Raw genomic sequence first — 17,624 nt, 5'->3', positions numbered from 1 at the left:
ACAACAATAAAGAATGGAAAAGCAACTGCCTTTACAATGAGGCAGCACTTGACTGAAAGCACACACGATAAATCATCTCTCAACTTGCTATAGACTCAGACACGCTCTGGCTCTCGTGTTTGTTGAAGGCGGGGGTTAAAGTTTGATTCAGGCAATTTCATTTATTAAAAGCCGGTTATTGATATCACCGTAGGCGGTATCTGTTTTAAGAGAGAACGTCTACATGCCGACTCGAAGAATATGCATGTCAGTTTGCGAGCCGGCTGGCCTGTGTTTACCGGCGTTCGTCTCGTCTGCCTGACCGCTGTGTGCATTCACTATGTGTAGGTAAGAAAGGGTGAAATAGAGAAGGCAGGCAGCATTGCCTCTAGCCTTCCCTTAGGGTCATATGTTATGCTGTTTGACCACATCATGGCTGCTCTCCCTGGGTGGATGTCAGAGGGAGAGAGGGTGGGGGTCAGAGACTGGAGGGTAGACTGGGTTTCGGCGGTCCTGCTCCGTCGACCCAGCTAAGACTAAGAGTTTTCCATAGTGCATTCTCCAGTGAAAGTCATGCACCATGTGAATAATTTACAACCAGAATATCGGCTCCATCCGCAGATCAATTCTTGTGGCAATAAAATAAAGTGGGAAGAAATTAAGTGGAGGCTCAAGTAAGGTCAGCAGGTGGAATTTTTAGCTTAAAACTAATTTTGTGTAAAAACTTGTTAAGTCATTTCACCCCAAAATGAAAACTCTGTAATCATTTATGCTCACCCTTATGTTTTTTTCTGTTGTATACAAAAGAAGATCCTGATAAATGATGTTTAGCACACAGTTCACCGTTTCCATTGACTTTCATAGTAGGATAAACAAATACTACGGAAGTCAATGGATACCGTCAACTATGTGCTTACTATCATTTATCAAAATATATATTTTTGTGTTTAATAGATAAAAAACTCATATAGGTTTAGAACAACATGCGAGTGAATAAATGATGAAAAAATTATCCATTTAAGTGCAGTTTTACACAAAATAAAAATAAAAGTATTTGTGAATAAACATTACATTTAAAATGTAATTGGCTCTCTTAATGTTTTATATCACTGCATGTAAATACATTTGAAAATGACATGAATGAAGCCTTAATGTGGTTCATGCTAATGCTGAAAATCTCTAAATGTATTTTTTTATAACTTATTAAATATTTTTTATTTGTAAGGTCTTGTGCTCATTAAAATAATTTAAATCATTGTATTATATTGAATAAATCCTTTAAATAATTAAGTGAAAACATCACCATGCAATTACGCAGCCGAGAGCATCTCTGGAAAAATTCCCAAACCTACTGACAAGCGCAACTCCCATCACTGCTTATTTGACTGGACATTTCCTGTTCTTGCCTAGGGATTAATGATTAAAATTACATGTCCCTGTGCCGAATTATGCTGGTCACTTAGAGCCAGTCGGGCAAGACTTTCCCACGGCTTTTGTTGATTTCCTATTAGTGACACGATGGCTCTGAACTACCTCTGATATGTCACTCTTGCCAGTTCCACTCCTCCTGGCTGTCACACCTGCACGGCAGTTGTCTGCAGTCACCCGAACGCCACTCATCAATCTGCACACACTAACCTGCTTCTTAGCAGTCAAGTGCTGTCAAGACATGCTCTCTTTCTCTTCAATACACTCATATACTATGTGCATCTGAACCACTGGCTAGAGAGAGAGAGAGAGGGAGAGAGAGAGAGGTAGAGAGAGATGCAAGCATGTGGGGGGTTTTATGAACTCCAAAGACCCTCTCAGCAGTGGATGTCAGGCCCGTGCAGCCTGGAGAAGTCGGAAGACCTCCAGCGCCTGTCAGAGCCATCCTGCTTGCGCGCCACTAGGGTGGCGTGTCATCTTTCCGGTGCTTTCACTCCTTTTCTTTTTCTCCCCTAAAACTGGGCCTGTCACTCTCGCCCCCCAAATCATTAGCCTTGCCTCTGATGCCACCCACTGACAGCTATTCCTCTTTCCATCGCTTGCTCCCTCTCCTTCTATCAGCGCTGAGGTCTGCTAAGAGTCTTTTCCTGGGCCACTGCACCTTTACTCCCCTCTGGAGTGAAGTGTCTTTCACGGCTATGAGATAAATGTATTATTTATAGAGCGTAATTTGGATTGATATCCGTCTTCAATTTCTTTCAAACTAAAAAGGCTAAAATATTCCTGACAGAGAATTCACTTTTTATACAATAAAGTGTATTTATTTCCATATGTATACAGTACGGGATCCAAAAATCTAAATTTGTTATCATTTACGATATTCCTGTACAGTAGGCTACTATTTTTTCCTCCATGAAACAGGTGATCTAATGGAAGAATGTCAGTTTAGCAGCTTTTGGCCGAACAATGAAGATGAGATGGTCATTTCAAATGTCAAGCTCTAAAAGCACTGTAAAATATTATAAAGGCACTTCAATGTAAGATGTGAAATAAAACACGTAGAATATGTGGAAGTGCCTACAATAACTAGCACGGTAATAAAATAATTAACTTTTTACTTTCACTGAAAATGTGAAATATGACATTCTGCAGTAATCGGTATGACAGGAGGTAGAAAAACAGATTTGCGGCACTCTTTATCTCTGGAGTCTGTTGCTCTTTCTCTGCCACTGCAGGGGTCCCAATCAGGACAAGCCTCTCTCTACTAACAGCTTGTCTGTTCCAGACTGAACACTCAGGCACTGTTTATACCTGGTATTAAGAGGCGACTTGGTCGATCGGATCAATTTGATCCGTTCCTTTTGTCCACTTTTCACCGTCTCTGTCCTGATTACTGTAATGTTCTCTCCTAAAACATGAATAAAGGCTCTTTAGATAAAACTCTTTAATAAACAAAAGCAAACCTATGAGCAAATATTGAAGAGATGAAGTAATCTGTGAACAAGAACATGAGGATGAACATAAAACAACACATTATGATTGCGTCGCAGCAGTGTAACTGAAGGCTAATGGCCGTCCCAATTCAAAGGCTACTTTAAATGCGACCTCAGAATGTGTCCTTCTTTCTCCAGGCTGCGAAGGATAGAACAAATAGATCCTTTAAGGTCTAGGCTATCCCGAGATTCATTATGTGCCTTTAACAGCTGAAAATAACAGCTGGATATAAAAAAAACATTTAAAGCCTTTGTTCAATAAAAGTGTGCATTTAAATGAAAAAAGTTTCTTTCTCACTGTTTTAGAATTATTACTGTAGTTATGTCTTGTATTAATATTATTCTTTATATGTTGAGTATATTTCTTAGGTTATTTAATTTGATATACTTTTGCTTAGTTTAAAGGTGCCATTTGTAATAATTGAGGTAAAAGATTTTAAAAAATTAGCTACACGCATCAAAAGAATGAGAAGAAATAAGGGCAAAGATGTCATTAAAAAAATGACAAGGTATAGTGCTGCAGAAATATAAATCTGAATTAGCATGCTAAATTACTAGCTAGATGTCTGAAATGTCTGAAAACTGTATTAAAGCAGAGATCAGGGAGCTCGTCAAATATCCACTCAGAAGCTGAGATCCTTCACCAGAATAGAACAGTGCTACTTTGTAGTCTTATCATAAACAAAAATGTATGCGAGTGGTTTTGGAGAGAGAAATAATAAATAATATGCAAACTTCAGACGCTGCGTAGAAGAGAGGGCGGGACTTTCAACAGGTCACGTGTCTTTCCGGGACCATCAATCATGTCAGTGTGAATTAATAAAAAATCAAACGGTCCCGGAAAATTCATTTTACGGAATGTCTGTGTGAAAAGGGCTTTAAAGACAGAGTCCTTGCTTTCAGAGGAAGCATTCTTCGAAGGATCCAGTTTTCGACTTTGGGACACAGCTAACAATTACAAACAATAATCGACAAGTGAAAGTGGATACAGAATGGTTTAAATACATAGGAAAACAGGAAGTAGATGTAGAAGGAATGGAAAAAGTTGGAGTGAGGGTGTCGGCTGGTGTTGAATCCATGGGTGAGTTGTTAAAACACGAGGAGTAGAAATGATGCGTTAGTTGATGCGCATTAATATTATGTGAGAGTGCTTGTCTTGTTATTAAACATACTGGACAATGTTGTGTGGAAAACTGAAAGAGATGGCAGCCTCTCTAGTATATCAATAAGCCTAAAGACCACACAAAACACTGTGGGCTCACGCTAGAAGTCAAGACAGATGGATAAACATTGTGCTCTGTACACATTAGGTCAGTAGGCAGAGAGCAGACAGTCTTTTGTGGCTGTTCGAACACATTTGACTACATGAGCGTCTACACCACAAAAGTAATTCAGACAAAATGCGTTTTCGACAACCTCTGAATGTGGTAGAAAGTACTAAATTTCTTATGAAATGGAGACTGAGACTTGTTGTCATACCATATACAGTAAGTTGTTCAATTTTCTAAGAATTTATGGTAAATTCCTAAAAAAGTATTAAATATTGCATAAGCATGTTTTTAGCTTGATTCTACATGTAGCAAAAAATGTATAATGTGTTAACAGTCTATACCAGGGGTGCCCAACCCTGTTCCTGGAGGGCTACCATCCTGCAGATTTTAGCTCCAACCCCAATCAAACACAGCAGAAGCAGCTAATCAAGGTGTTCAGGGTTGTTTGATAATTACCGACAGTTTTGTTGGAGCTGGATTGGAACTGAAGTCTGCAAACGGTAGCCCTCCAGGAGCAGGATTGGGTACCCCTGGTCTATACCAAGGGTCTTCAACTACTTTTTAATTACTGAAATCTAATATTTTAAAATTTTTAAAACAATTGCAGTTTAACATTGCAAAAGCCAAATGTTAATAGTTCAACTATGGACAGTGCATAAAACAGTCCAAGTGTAAATGATCTACACATGTATTTTTGTAATGCAGATCTCTTAAATATTATCTCTCTGAGAAATCCTTCAGGGTATCGTTGAAGGGTGTGCGGTCCACAGCTCACCAGATGGTCACTGGGGTCCCTCAGGGATCAGTGCTCGGTCCGCTCCTTCTTTCCAACTACACAACATCAGATCTTCTTCTAATTTCACCCTGATAATCCCACTTGGGATATTAGAGCTTCTATGCAGAAATTAAATTAAATTAAATTTTGGTTTGGATGATATAAAAAATCTATATTTAACAGGATTTTAAACAATCCAACAAGCAAAACCACTGCCAAATAAAATACACAGCTTTGTAAATAGACAATAAAGTTATGGTTTCTGAAATAGGGATTACTAGCCCTGCTTTACCCAACAGTACATCTAAACAAACAGGCCTAAAAGCTGAGATGATCATTAGAACACATATAAAAATAAATCATTATTGGCCTTATATATTTTGATGGGCCCAACATTGATTAATGTGTCACAAGTAAAAAGATTCAGAAAAATATCAAATAAATAAGAAAAACATATAATAATCCTGCAGACTACGAGAAAGGCAAACCGTTCTGATACTGGGTTACTGATTGTAAATCAATTTCTCTCACTCATCTTGCATAAAGCACAGATGAAGGTGTTTGGAAATTGTAATATTGCTTTATAGCCCTTTCTGAGTCACTCAAAAATTCATTACATACATTTTTTATCTCATGTTTTTCTATTGATTGTCTCAGACTCGACCGGTTTAAAATTTACAGCATAGAGGGCTTGAATTATTCAAAGCATTGCAAAACATATTTTGCACCCCAGCAGCTCAGTGTAATCGATATAAATAGTTTGGGATTGTCCTTCCCACTTGGCTAATCTTGATCTGTGCAAGTGAAGCAGAGGGCAGGTTTTGTGTCGGACATGCGAGTCAAATTCAAAAGTGTAAACAGTGTAGATGCGGCGATAAGACGGAGCTGATCAAACAAACACATGCAAAAAGACCTTGAGAGAACTCCTGCGCTGTTTGTATATGAAAGTACTGAGCGAGGAGGACAAGGGGTCGACATGAAACTGCAGGCCAGTCAGCAGTGAATCAACATCAAATCAATGTTTCCACAGCGGGCGCAGGTCTACTTTATGGTGCGTTAGATATGCTAATCCAATCATGTTCAGAACGGCGAGTCGGAAGGACGAAAGCCTGAACCGCATACAGGCATCAGCGCAGCTAAGCCGGCTAACAGGAATAAAACACACTGTGTTTTTGTTTGAGTAAAATTGTAACAAATGAAGGGACATTCAATGTTTGGGTTTGCCGGACTGTCATCGAACCTAATCGATTTGTGGAGAAAACAATGCTTAACTCATAAAGCCCAATAAATATTTATGGGATCCAAAGTTATCTTAACCTGATGGCCGGAAAAGCCCATTCGGTCCATCATCTCGGTATTCATAATTAATTGCTCACTTCCGATCCTGTCTATATGCCATCTTTATTTAAGCGTGTTGTCATCATGTTGCAGATGAGGTAAATAAACTGACACTCGAGTGTCATTTCTCACCAGATGGAAGTGGGAGAAAGCGGTGTTTTCCAATGAGGAACCACGACGCTACAGAGGAAGCACTGGAAGTCTACCTCCATGGTTAATTATAACATCCACGCCTGAATATAAAATCGCACTGAATATATTTTAAGGTTCACTGAGAAGCTAGAACAATATTTGCATTACTTTATGCAGGTGCTTTCTTTGAACTGTCAAACTCTTTTTTTCCCCTTATTGACTTGTAGAGAAAGCGCAGCCATGTTGGTATTCCAGGGGCTCGTTCGATAGCCCCTTTACTGAATACTATATTCTGCTAATAAATCTACTTCACTTCTTTTCCCAAAAGCAAGCGAATCTCAGCTGTCACGTATGTCAGGGTCACATGCAATTATAATGACATGCCACGCAAATGGCATTAAATAACGAAGTTTTAAAATCATATTTTCAATGCCTCGCCAGAACGCAATACATTAGTGCTCTATGCAACAGTTCATTACTGTTAGGTATCTGTAAGCAAACGCAAATAAAATAGAATACAAATTGCTCTGCACCGCTGACAGAAGGTTTTGAAGCAGAGCAATATATATAAAAAAATTATAACAATGCTGGCCTCAGGCGTGCTGCGAATGCAGCGAAAATGTAAAGCGTAATTTATAATGGAAAATGATCACGTTCCCAAAATGAAAAATTTGTAAGACTTTCAGCAGATGTATTTGTCTCTAATGATTCTCGAGACAAATGACTGCCCGTGCTATTGAATTTAACATTTTGATTATTACCTCAATGAAATTTGGGATGAAAAAACTCCACTAAGCAAAACAAAACAAAGATAATTGTTATAAATGAATGAATGACCGATTCATCCGTTGTTGGTTATTGCAAATGAGCAGATATTAGCCTTGCCAGGAAATGGAATAATTCAGCACACAATGCAAGACGCATTCATTTTTTTTCTTCTTTTGAGTGCATGTGTGTGAGTCTGTGTATATTCACATTCACTAGATTCTTGGTCATGTCAGAGAGAAAAATTCACATGTTAACAAATATTGCCAGCTTCGTGCACCTAAAGCCAGACAATGGAACATGAGACGTTGCATGCGGCTGTATCGCTTAATATTTATTAATAAAGGTTTTGTCTTTGCTCTTTAATCACCAGGTTCTGTTTAGAGCTCCCTCTAGTGATGCTCCACTTGCCTCCTGTCTCCACCGGAGTGACTTCCATAAGAAACACTAAATTCCTTATGTATGCTGTCAGGAACGACCATATCCTTTATCTGTGGGTCTCTAAGTAGGGCACAGAGAAAAGCACTTTTGTGTGAATGAGCTACATACAGTTTTACACTGAATGAAGATTTGTAGAAGTTTTATAAGCAGAACAGAAATGGGCCTCATGAGACCGGCTGTCACTCAGCTTAAAGTTCATTTTCCTCTCTGGGACCACTTCACGTTCTCTGTTAAAGTAATACTAAAAATAGCATTAATATTAAGAATCAGAGCTTGCATGTGAGTCTTCCTTAATCTGTTGCATTGTTGTTTATCACATAACAATTAGCAAATCATTTTATTTTATTTAGTTAAATCAGTTATCACAACGGACAAAACTATTACAGCTTTTATAGATCTTTGTATTAATATTAATTAAAATGTTTAATAAAATATATGTGACCCTGTCTGTGAAATCCAGGCTAAAATCTCATAATTAAGTGCTCCTGTTACAACTGCAAAATTATATCTGTTATTGCACAATAAACTAAAACAAACAACTGTATTTGAATTAACTTACATCAACATGTATGCATTAATAAAAATAATCATTCGTGAAAGCTCTGCATTACAACTTTTGTTACCAAATTTTCAAAACTAAATTCTCTTTTTAACTTCATGCACACGCGGGCATACAAACACACGCACAAACAATTAAATCCACAAGCCTCTGGTGTGTACCAAAATAACACAAAGGAAGAGACTAATAGCGGTAATTAATAATTTCACATCTGGATGAAGAGTGGGATTTAAACATGGTCCGACTGACTCTGCCCCGGTGGCACTTTCTTTATGAATTCAAATCTCAGTGTGGATCCCTAAGGCGTCTTTTAATATGAATGAGGATGTTGAAATACACAGATTAGAGAGACAAATCTCTCTGGCACACATTAAACGTCATTTAGTTCATTCCTGTTTTAAAATGCACTGACGTTCATGTGGCTTTCCTGATTTGTCAGGGGCTTACCGGAGCATTGGGGTACCTGCGGTAGACAACCTTTTAAAATTCTGTAATCTAGAGCTGTAATATCAGCAAATTATTTAATTGTCACCCTGCCTGTGGAATCCAGGCTAAAGTTTCATATTTTTTCAGTGATTGATTTCACATCGATTTTAATCTTCATTACCTTATTCAGTCAGTATTAAAGATATCAATGTTATATTTTCACTGAATGCTCTTTATATTATTTTTATGTAGAAAACAGGATCACAATTTATACTTTATCTGAATTTCAATTGATACTGAGCCTAGATGCAATATTTTGAAAGATAATATTAACACTTTTTCAGATTTTAATGAACACATTTTTTATTACTTAAAGCAGTGTAATTGTTCATGTCTGTGTACAACAGGTTCCAGTTAGACATAATTAAGTATTATGGTGCAAAAAAAGTGATGTCCACATATGTGGATATTCAGGTCTTAGGAAGTTAATGTTTAGAGTACTTTATGTCTGTCAAGAGTACTTTTACATTATGTGACCCAGTCTGTAAAAACACAGTTAAATTATTATAATTTTTTAATTTATTTTAGAATCATCCTACATAATGTAAAGAACATTCTGTGAAAATATAACCTTGATGTATTTAATACTGATCAAACTCGAATGCTCCTAATTTCATATTAAGTTTATGATACTGAATTTCACAGACAATGTCATGTCAAATTTTTTGGTAGGCTAACATTGGAAACATTTGTACAGGTCACATTATTGAATCACAAGTAGGCCTGTCTAGATAATGACTATATCGATTTATGGCACAATAAGTGAACATAACCTTAGTAGTTTTATGAGAGTTTGATATGTTGCCATAGTGTTTACATGTGTGTTTATTTGCATATAAATGTAATTAACATTTTAGTCAATTGTGATTGTCTGTCTTGGAAGAGTGGCACGCGCATCTCAGGGTCCACATGTGGATCCACACGCACGCACGCACGCACACACACACGCGCACACACACACATGGATCGGACAGTGACAGGCGAAGAAACATTTCTTGAGCTTAAATTTTGTGTCTTTTTGGTAAATACATACAGTTTAAAAGAATATATCCAACTGGGATTGGTTTTAAAGCTACAACCCGCATTTCTGACGTAAATGAGATGTAAGAAGGGAAAATTAACGTAAATGAGCCAGGATGTTTACTCTGTTCAAAAACAGAGGCAATAAAAAGAGCAATACAAAAAAAGTCATCTGAAACATAACCTACAGCTAAACGTTACTGGGCGTAATGGCACATACTCACAGATGTGATCATTGTAACAGTTGTCTAAAGCAATCAATCCCATGAAGCTGGGATTTACACTGAACAATGACTATTAGCTGTTTAAATCTGAAATATATATTCAATCGTATTCATTCATTTTTTAAATATTTAAAATCTAATTTTTTTCTTAAAATTGAATTTTATTTAAAAAAAAATTTGTATTTTTTATCTTAATATTCTTAAAAATCTAAGTTGTGTTCTTAGAAAGGATGTACTTGCATTATTATGCTATTTTATTGTCATATATAACCAGTGACATAAATGGTTTTAAAATGACAATACTATCAGCAATCTGCATTATTTTTGCAGTCCGACTATCGCGACAAACCTAATCACGAATCTGAAATGCAGGTGTCTCTACAAGTCAGATGCACATTGAGAGCAGCCCCTAGACCAGGCTTTGACTCTGAAACAAAAAAATTTGTGCAACAAAAATTACAAGTTATTTAACTTAATATTTAGCATGTCAACTGACCAGTTTCTGCCAATATAATCTTTTTTATAAATCTATTTTATTTCTTTTAGTAGAAATAGATGCATTACGATACAGAGGCAAGCACACAATGAAAAGGGTATTTTTTTGTTTGCCATATTTCCATTTTGACCACTCTGTGTGCAGAAGACTAGTTGGGCAGAAAGGATTATTCATGATTGCCAGAAATTGAACATGCAGTCTAAATAAATGTCATAAAATACCTTCTGGCTTCACTGTCATGTTAATACAGATAACCATTCTTCAGTTTAGAATAAATAGCCGAGCAGTTCCTCCTCTCCTTTAATTTAATATGCATTTCACACACACATATAACTAATATACACTGTCGTGTAAAGAGCTGCTCAGGTTTGAAAGCACCCCCAGCCTTTTTGTCTGCCCGTCTGAAGTATACACTCTACTTCACTTGCCTAAACCACAGCTACACTTTCCTGCCAGTCACTACAAGAAAATCACAGTGCATACCAATGTCCCGGTCCGCTCCTGGTGTCCACACAAAGCCAAAGGCAGCGCTGTGAGTTTGACTCATGTGTGGCATGCTTAAAAAACAGCAGTCATGGTCACTGGTCTTTTACTTTGACAAACGTTCCCTCCCCGACTCTGCAGACCGTGCGCTGTTGAGACCTTTTTGACAACAAGGCTACATGGGCTAGTGCCAATGTGCTGAAAGCTCCAATTACCCAGCAACCCCTCTCTACGCAGTTCCCTTTATCACGGTCCCGGTGACCTTTTCCTACGGAAAAAAGTTCTAGTTTTGGACTTTCACCGTTTGCCCTTATACGCCTCCCCATTCGGAGCTCTGGGGTACCAGCGGGCCAGGAATTAAGTGAGGAGTATGATGTGAGCTTTTTATAATCAGCTGACGTGACAAACATTGCCCCGCTGAGAGACCAGGCGCTTTAATTTGGTCCCTTGCATGGTACGCAGCCAGCGCCGGTGCCGGCTTGCTGATGCGTTCATTTGAAACTCTCTCCAAATGCTGGATGCCAGAGTCGTTATGGACAGATAAAACTGGCGGCTCATATACAGAGCTGATGGCACAGGAGGAGGCAAGAGGCTGCAGGGAAGAGTAAGGAAAGTAAATAAAACCGTCGGATTCGGTGCCACACAAACACGTGGAGGAGAAAGGTTGCGTTTGCAAAAAGCGGACATGTATAAAGTAAGGCCAAGAGTTTTGAAGCGAGCTCAAAATTGGTCGGTAAGAGGTAAAAATTAAATATAAATATTAAGTGGGGCATTCGAGTGGATGTACTTCACTCAGGTTGTAAAGTATAAATAAGCACACTGTGAAACAGACTGGAAAAACTCAGAAATAGGCATATTTTATTTTTTACAAAAGAATTCACAACCTCTGCATAAACAATTAATCCCTAGCCAATGTTGGTTTCGGCTCTGAACCCGAGGAAGTCATTGAAGCATGAATGGGCACTGTCATTACTCCGCATGCATGCAAAGTACACACAAACACTTACACACTAACCCCTTCACACATACACGTACAGGTGAGAAGTTTGCAGTTTGAACTTTGATGTTTCTGTCTGTCTATCTGACCTGAAACCCAACCTACTAATGCATATTCACTCAGTTTACATTGCTCTTTTCATGCATAAAATCAGCAGAACTTTTTGTGTGCCAATCTTCATTGAGCTTCAGGAAACCAAGCATACTTAGGATTCTCAATTGCAGTACAGGAACTCTACCTCAATAAAGATTCTGCACACAAATTTCTGCCAACCGAAGAAGATAAATAATGGAAACATGTTATGTATTTGGTACAATATCTCTTTATTAAATACAAAAATAACCTTTGAGAGGAACAATAAAGGCCAGATTAGCAGTCAGGGTAATGATTCAGATAAAATCTTTTGTCTTTGCTTATAGCTTTCATAATTTCTCAGCTTAGTTGACCAGCACTAAAGCGACAATTACAGAATAATAGAACCAATTAGAGGATAACATCTGCGAGTACAAAGCAACAAGGGTGTGTACTAAATCACAGCTATAAAACCCGTCTCTGATTGTTACTAAAGTCAAAAAAGGAAGCGCATTGTCCCCTTTCTTCCTCTTTTCTGCTGCAAACAATAGAACATGGTTTGACAGTAGCATCAGTCATTACATAAAGAGTGTCTTTCCTATTTTAAGTTTCAAAAACAGTACAGATGAAAAAGCGAGACATGCACAAACGCAATCGTTTCCTCATACACCAAGAAAAAGCAATAGGGGATGAATGGGAAAAGCAAGGACATGAAAATACTGGGTCAGTATAAATAAAAAATCTTGTTCTTGTGTTCAAGAAACTGACAGTTTATAGCAGGGGAAAGTTTAACTGTGAACATACCCTGAACTGTTAACAAAGACCAACAATAAAACTGGCATATTGCTCATGTCTCCAATGGCACAACCCTGAAAATTAAAGGTCAGGGGCAGTGGTAAATAAAGAAAGTGTGTTGTGTATTAAATGGTGACATAAATAAATTCTAAAATATTGTTGATTTTTTTAAATATCGTTTGAGCAAGAGTATTCCTGTGCACTTAAGGCGTTAATCCAAACTGACTCAAAGTTCATTCAGACTGTATCTTATCAGTATGTGTTTCTCTCGGAATTTAAACCCATGGCCTTGGACTGGTTAGTGGCATGCTCAACTGGTTGCGCTACTGTACTGAATATTCCATATTAACTTTAATTGTTACAGTAAAACAGCACGATTGTGAACATGATGTTTAAAGCGTAACTAAACCCTAAACCACTTTACCACTTTTAGCATAGTTTAGCATAATCCATTGAATCTAATGCTATAATCTCATTCTGGCGTAATAATCAAGGACTTTGCTGATGTAACATGGCTGCAGGAGGCGCAATGATATTACGCAGCAGCTGAAAATAGTCCCCTTGGTAACTTTCAATAGCAGGGAACTATTTTCAGGCACTGCATAATATCATTGCGCCTCATGTAAGGTCTTTGATTATTACGCCAGAATGAGAGTATAGATCCTAACCATATCTGCCTCGAAAATCACAACCTATTAATTTTCTGTCTGTCTTAGTACACAATGTAACTGCAGAAGAGTCAAGTTTTAAATACGAAAAATATCGAAACTCTTTGGTTTTTTTTGAGTACGATGCTAATGGTCTAATCAGATTCAATGAGTTATGCTAAGCTATGCTAAAAGTGGTACCGCCGGACCCGGAATGTTAAACACTAGAAGGAAAATGAGTATATTTAAAATAAAGTGGAGTGTCCCTTTAACACAAAATGGCTAATTTTTGCCTTCTGACTAAGCTGTATTATTGCAATATGATATTTGATCATTGAAGTAATAGTAATTCATTTTTTTTTTACCAAATTAAACCATAAAACAACATAAAATAAGTGTCTCAAGCTGTCACTGCAAGACCATTAAAAAAGGTCCTAATATGTATTAGGTACATATATGTATACAATTGGTACCAATATGTACCAATGAGGTGCTATTATGAAGTCCTTAGGTACAAAGGTGTATTTTTTAAAGGGTACTGCCTCATCTGACAGTGTATAAAATAATCATAGAATTTGATTTACTTTGAGTACTAAATCAATAAGTTAATCTCAAACTAAATCACATCGCCCATTACTTATTAAAACAAAATTTCTTTCCTAAGTAAATCTTTATGTCCAGATGTAAAAGGCATTGTGCAAATCCCAATCAGGTAACAATCCGATCGATCGAAAAGCCTGAGTGACCAAGTGTAAACACAGCCCAGTTATTACTAATGCTACATCTATGCTACATCTGCTTTCCCATACTATAAAAGACTCCTTTTTCAATATGAAGAATTAAAGGATCCTCCAACAGCACGGTTAAATCATAATTTTTCAAAAGACGGAAAGAGTGTTTAATGATACATTTGCATGATTCTCTTGAACGCCTTCAGAACGAAAAGAAAAGGGTCCGGAAAGAAAAGATCTAAAGATATCAGAAAGAGTCATCCTTTGCTGCCCTTGTCTGCAGGGACCACAAGCCTTTCATGTCTTTTCACTCACTGGCGTCTGGCCTCACAAAATGACATTATCTGACAGAAAGCCTCTTGATATGGATGATAATTTGACTGGTGTGTGATAGGGGATTTGTGCTTTGCCGAAGATGGAATTGTTTCCTCGGGATCAGAGCCTTACCATCGGAGAGCAAACCTTCTCGTCACATTGTCATGCCTACCGAGCAAGAGGGTGGGTTGGATCAATGGGGTCGGAGCGAAGGGGGATTACGCATAATAGCACGGCTTTTGAAACGGACAATGCACAAGTCAACACCGGAGAGTCTGTCCGCCCATCAGCTTATGAGCTTATTTCATATTCAGTGTTGTTGGGCGCTAATCTCTGCTTCGGTCAGAAGTTTTGACGAAGAGCACTTGTATGCGAACACCGCTGTGAGATAACACCTTGCAAAAACAATTCAAGGAATAAGACGTGCAATTATAGAATGTGCATTTTCCTCAATTACGCATTTCCAAATGGTTACGACCTAGCCTGACAATAAATCCATAGTAATAGGCGAAGAGTCAAAACAAGTTCATCTATGGCTCAATCAATCTAAATCTATACGAATGCCACCCGAGGCAAAAACCATTATAAGTACAGATACGCCCAATTATACCTGTGTCACTGCATTCTGCCATGCTCCAATCAGCTAGGTGTGCTCCATAAAGGCACGGCATATCCCTGTTCAATCTGAAGCTTCCACTGGGGTGATTGTTAGATGATGAGAACATTCTAGGAACGTTTTGGCGAGGCGAGCGTGTCAGGGATAGTTATCAGAATGACAGTGACACGGGCTGACATTATAACTGACGTGCTGTCAAAAGAGCTGCTCCACCATGGCAGTGAAGCCACTGGTGCTGGAGGGTCTCGGTAATTGGAGGAACTCGGGTACGTTTTCACCCACCCAGAAAGCGGTAGCCTTACTAAAAGACGTCCGCACACAATCACTTGGCAGCAGAGGTACACATACCGGGTAGCTCATTATCGAAAAAGTGGCCTTCGGAGATGAAACGCGAACGGTGGCTTCTCTTCCTCGTTACGGCCTCTAAACTCGCAAAGTCGCCATCGATTTATCTCAGCGATAATGAGAAAATTGAAAACCAAAGGAAAACAAGTTATCTTTCTGTGTCTGGCTTCGTTTTCTCTCACTTTCTCTCTTTCACTTGCCTGCATTCTGTATATCAGTGTTAATGAGAGCAAGGCCACCAAGAGTGGCGAGTTATCTAAAGTGGTGTGTTTCTGAAGCTCAAAAACTCTTTCTCAGATTGGTGGGGGAACGGAAAAGGAAAATGAGGTGAGGTGGAGTTGTTTACAGTGCACGGGTTGAGTTCAGATTCCTGCAAACACAATTTATGGTCGATTATTAAGCTTCGAGGGGAAGCCGAGCATAACGTGTGATGATAAACTCTAGAGCGGTGCTTTCCGATCTAATTGTGCGAGGTACAAACCATGGACCACATTATGATTTCTCGAACCTGGCACATCCTTGTATTCGGTAAACCGGCATGTGCATGATGAGATGCCACAACAATGCGAAGTGTGTAGATGCCTCTGAAGAGAGATCTTGTCTGACAATCCAAATGACCCCAACATCTGTCAGGGTAAGACCTCCAATGGGTTACGCTATGCCCGGCCCCTCAAGGCATTATGAGCCAATTAAATTATGGTTACATTTTTCAATCTTGGGCGGTTTTACACTACATAAAGTTACATATTATGGGAAAGTTTTATACAGTATTAACATATAGTAACTGCAATGTCTCACATTGAATTGCTTCTCTCTCATTTACTTCATAGTCAGGTAGAAAATCTATATTGCAATTACAATTACTTCAGACACATTACACATCCTTCTTTATTCAAACGCTTAAAACGCACATACACGATATCAGTACCTATTGGCGAGGTCAGGTAGACTTGCGTACGCCACTGAAAACATTCCTTTGTTATATTACCAAGCTCCAAGCATTAACTATAACTTTTAAAGCTGGTTATCAGACAATTGAACACACTGTGCTTCTGGTATGTTAGCATATGACAAACAAAATCAGTTTGTGGTCTTTTAAGCTCATCCTCCCTTCCATGTTTCCCTGCCCCACATTAGACAGACGCCATACTGTTGGCCCGTCTCCCCAGCCCCGATCTGCTCTCTCTCTTATTAGTCATGGCTCTCACGGTGGCCATGCACACACACACTAGGGTCCAGAGCAATTAGCAAGGTCAGGCTTCTATCAGAGGCCACGGCCAGAGTAACCAAGCGTGGTAAACAGGGAGTGAGGGAGTGTAAGAGACACCAGGGGATGTTGGCAAAATGTTGGTGCAATGCTGGCTAAAAGAGCCACAGAGCAGACTGATAGTGGTGTATGGTGTGAAAAGAAAATGATAACCAGACTTGCCCCGGGGTGGATGGATAGAGCACACCATGCCCCCACAGAGGCACGCGGGCAGATGGCCTTTAATTGGAGGGAAATCGCATTTTATTGGCCTAAAGATGCTACTGTAACCTAAGCGTAAAAACTAAAAGCAGACAAGGGGCCGTCAGTAGCACAGAAACACATACACAGCAGGGTGATTCGAGGCTCTTGGGTGGGCTTAACCTCTCACCCGAATGTCCCTTTTTCGCTTTTTATTTTTGTTTACATAGCTTAATTAGTTGATAGCAACATCATGGGTTTAATTCCCACACATTGGTAAAAAAAGTATATTTTCTTTTAATGCAACATAAGCCTCTATGGATGAAAGTGTATACCATCACTGAGGATAATAATCAATGTAACTTAATTGAACTGATATGTGAAGCAGTTACAGTAAAATATCCTCATATGGCATTTTACTGAGCAAATATAAAGAAAACAAATATGAAAAACAGCAACGATGAAGCCCCCTAAATAGGGTTGAACAACATCAATGATACACAAGCAGATTCATAGATGTGCGTGACAGCATGCAAAGGGTCAATGAGTGAATATGTGCTGTGAATATAAATGCCATAAATGCGAGCGCAGATGAACGTATTTTTTTTCAAGAAGTTCAGTACATCACTCAGAATGAATGAAGGGTTCCATTTGAAATCGTCCATATCCTCTCTCTCTATCTGTCTATCTCTCTCTCTCACACACACTCGGCTAAGAGGAATGGGTGACATGACTAAAATGGAATTCTCCCTTTTCCCCCTATGGCACT

Source organism: Paramisgurnus dabryanus, chromosome 4 (genome assembly GCF_030506205.2).
Source record: "Paramisgurnus dabryanus chromosome 4, PD_genome_1.1, whole genome shotgun sequence".
NCBI lineage: Eukaryota > Metazoa > Chordata > Actinopteri > Cypriniformes > Cobitidae > Paramisgurnus > Paramisgurnus dabryanus.
Note: the sequence above shows the minus strand (reverse complement) of the source record.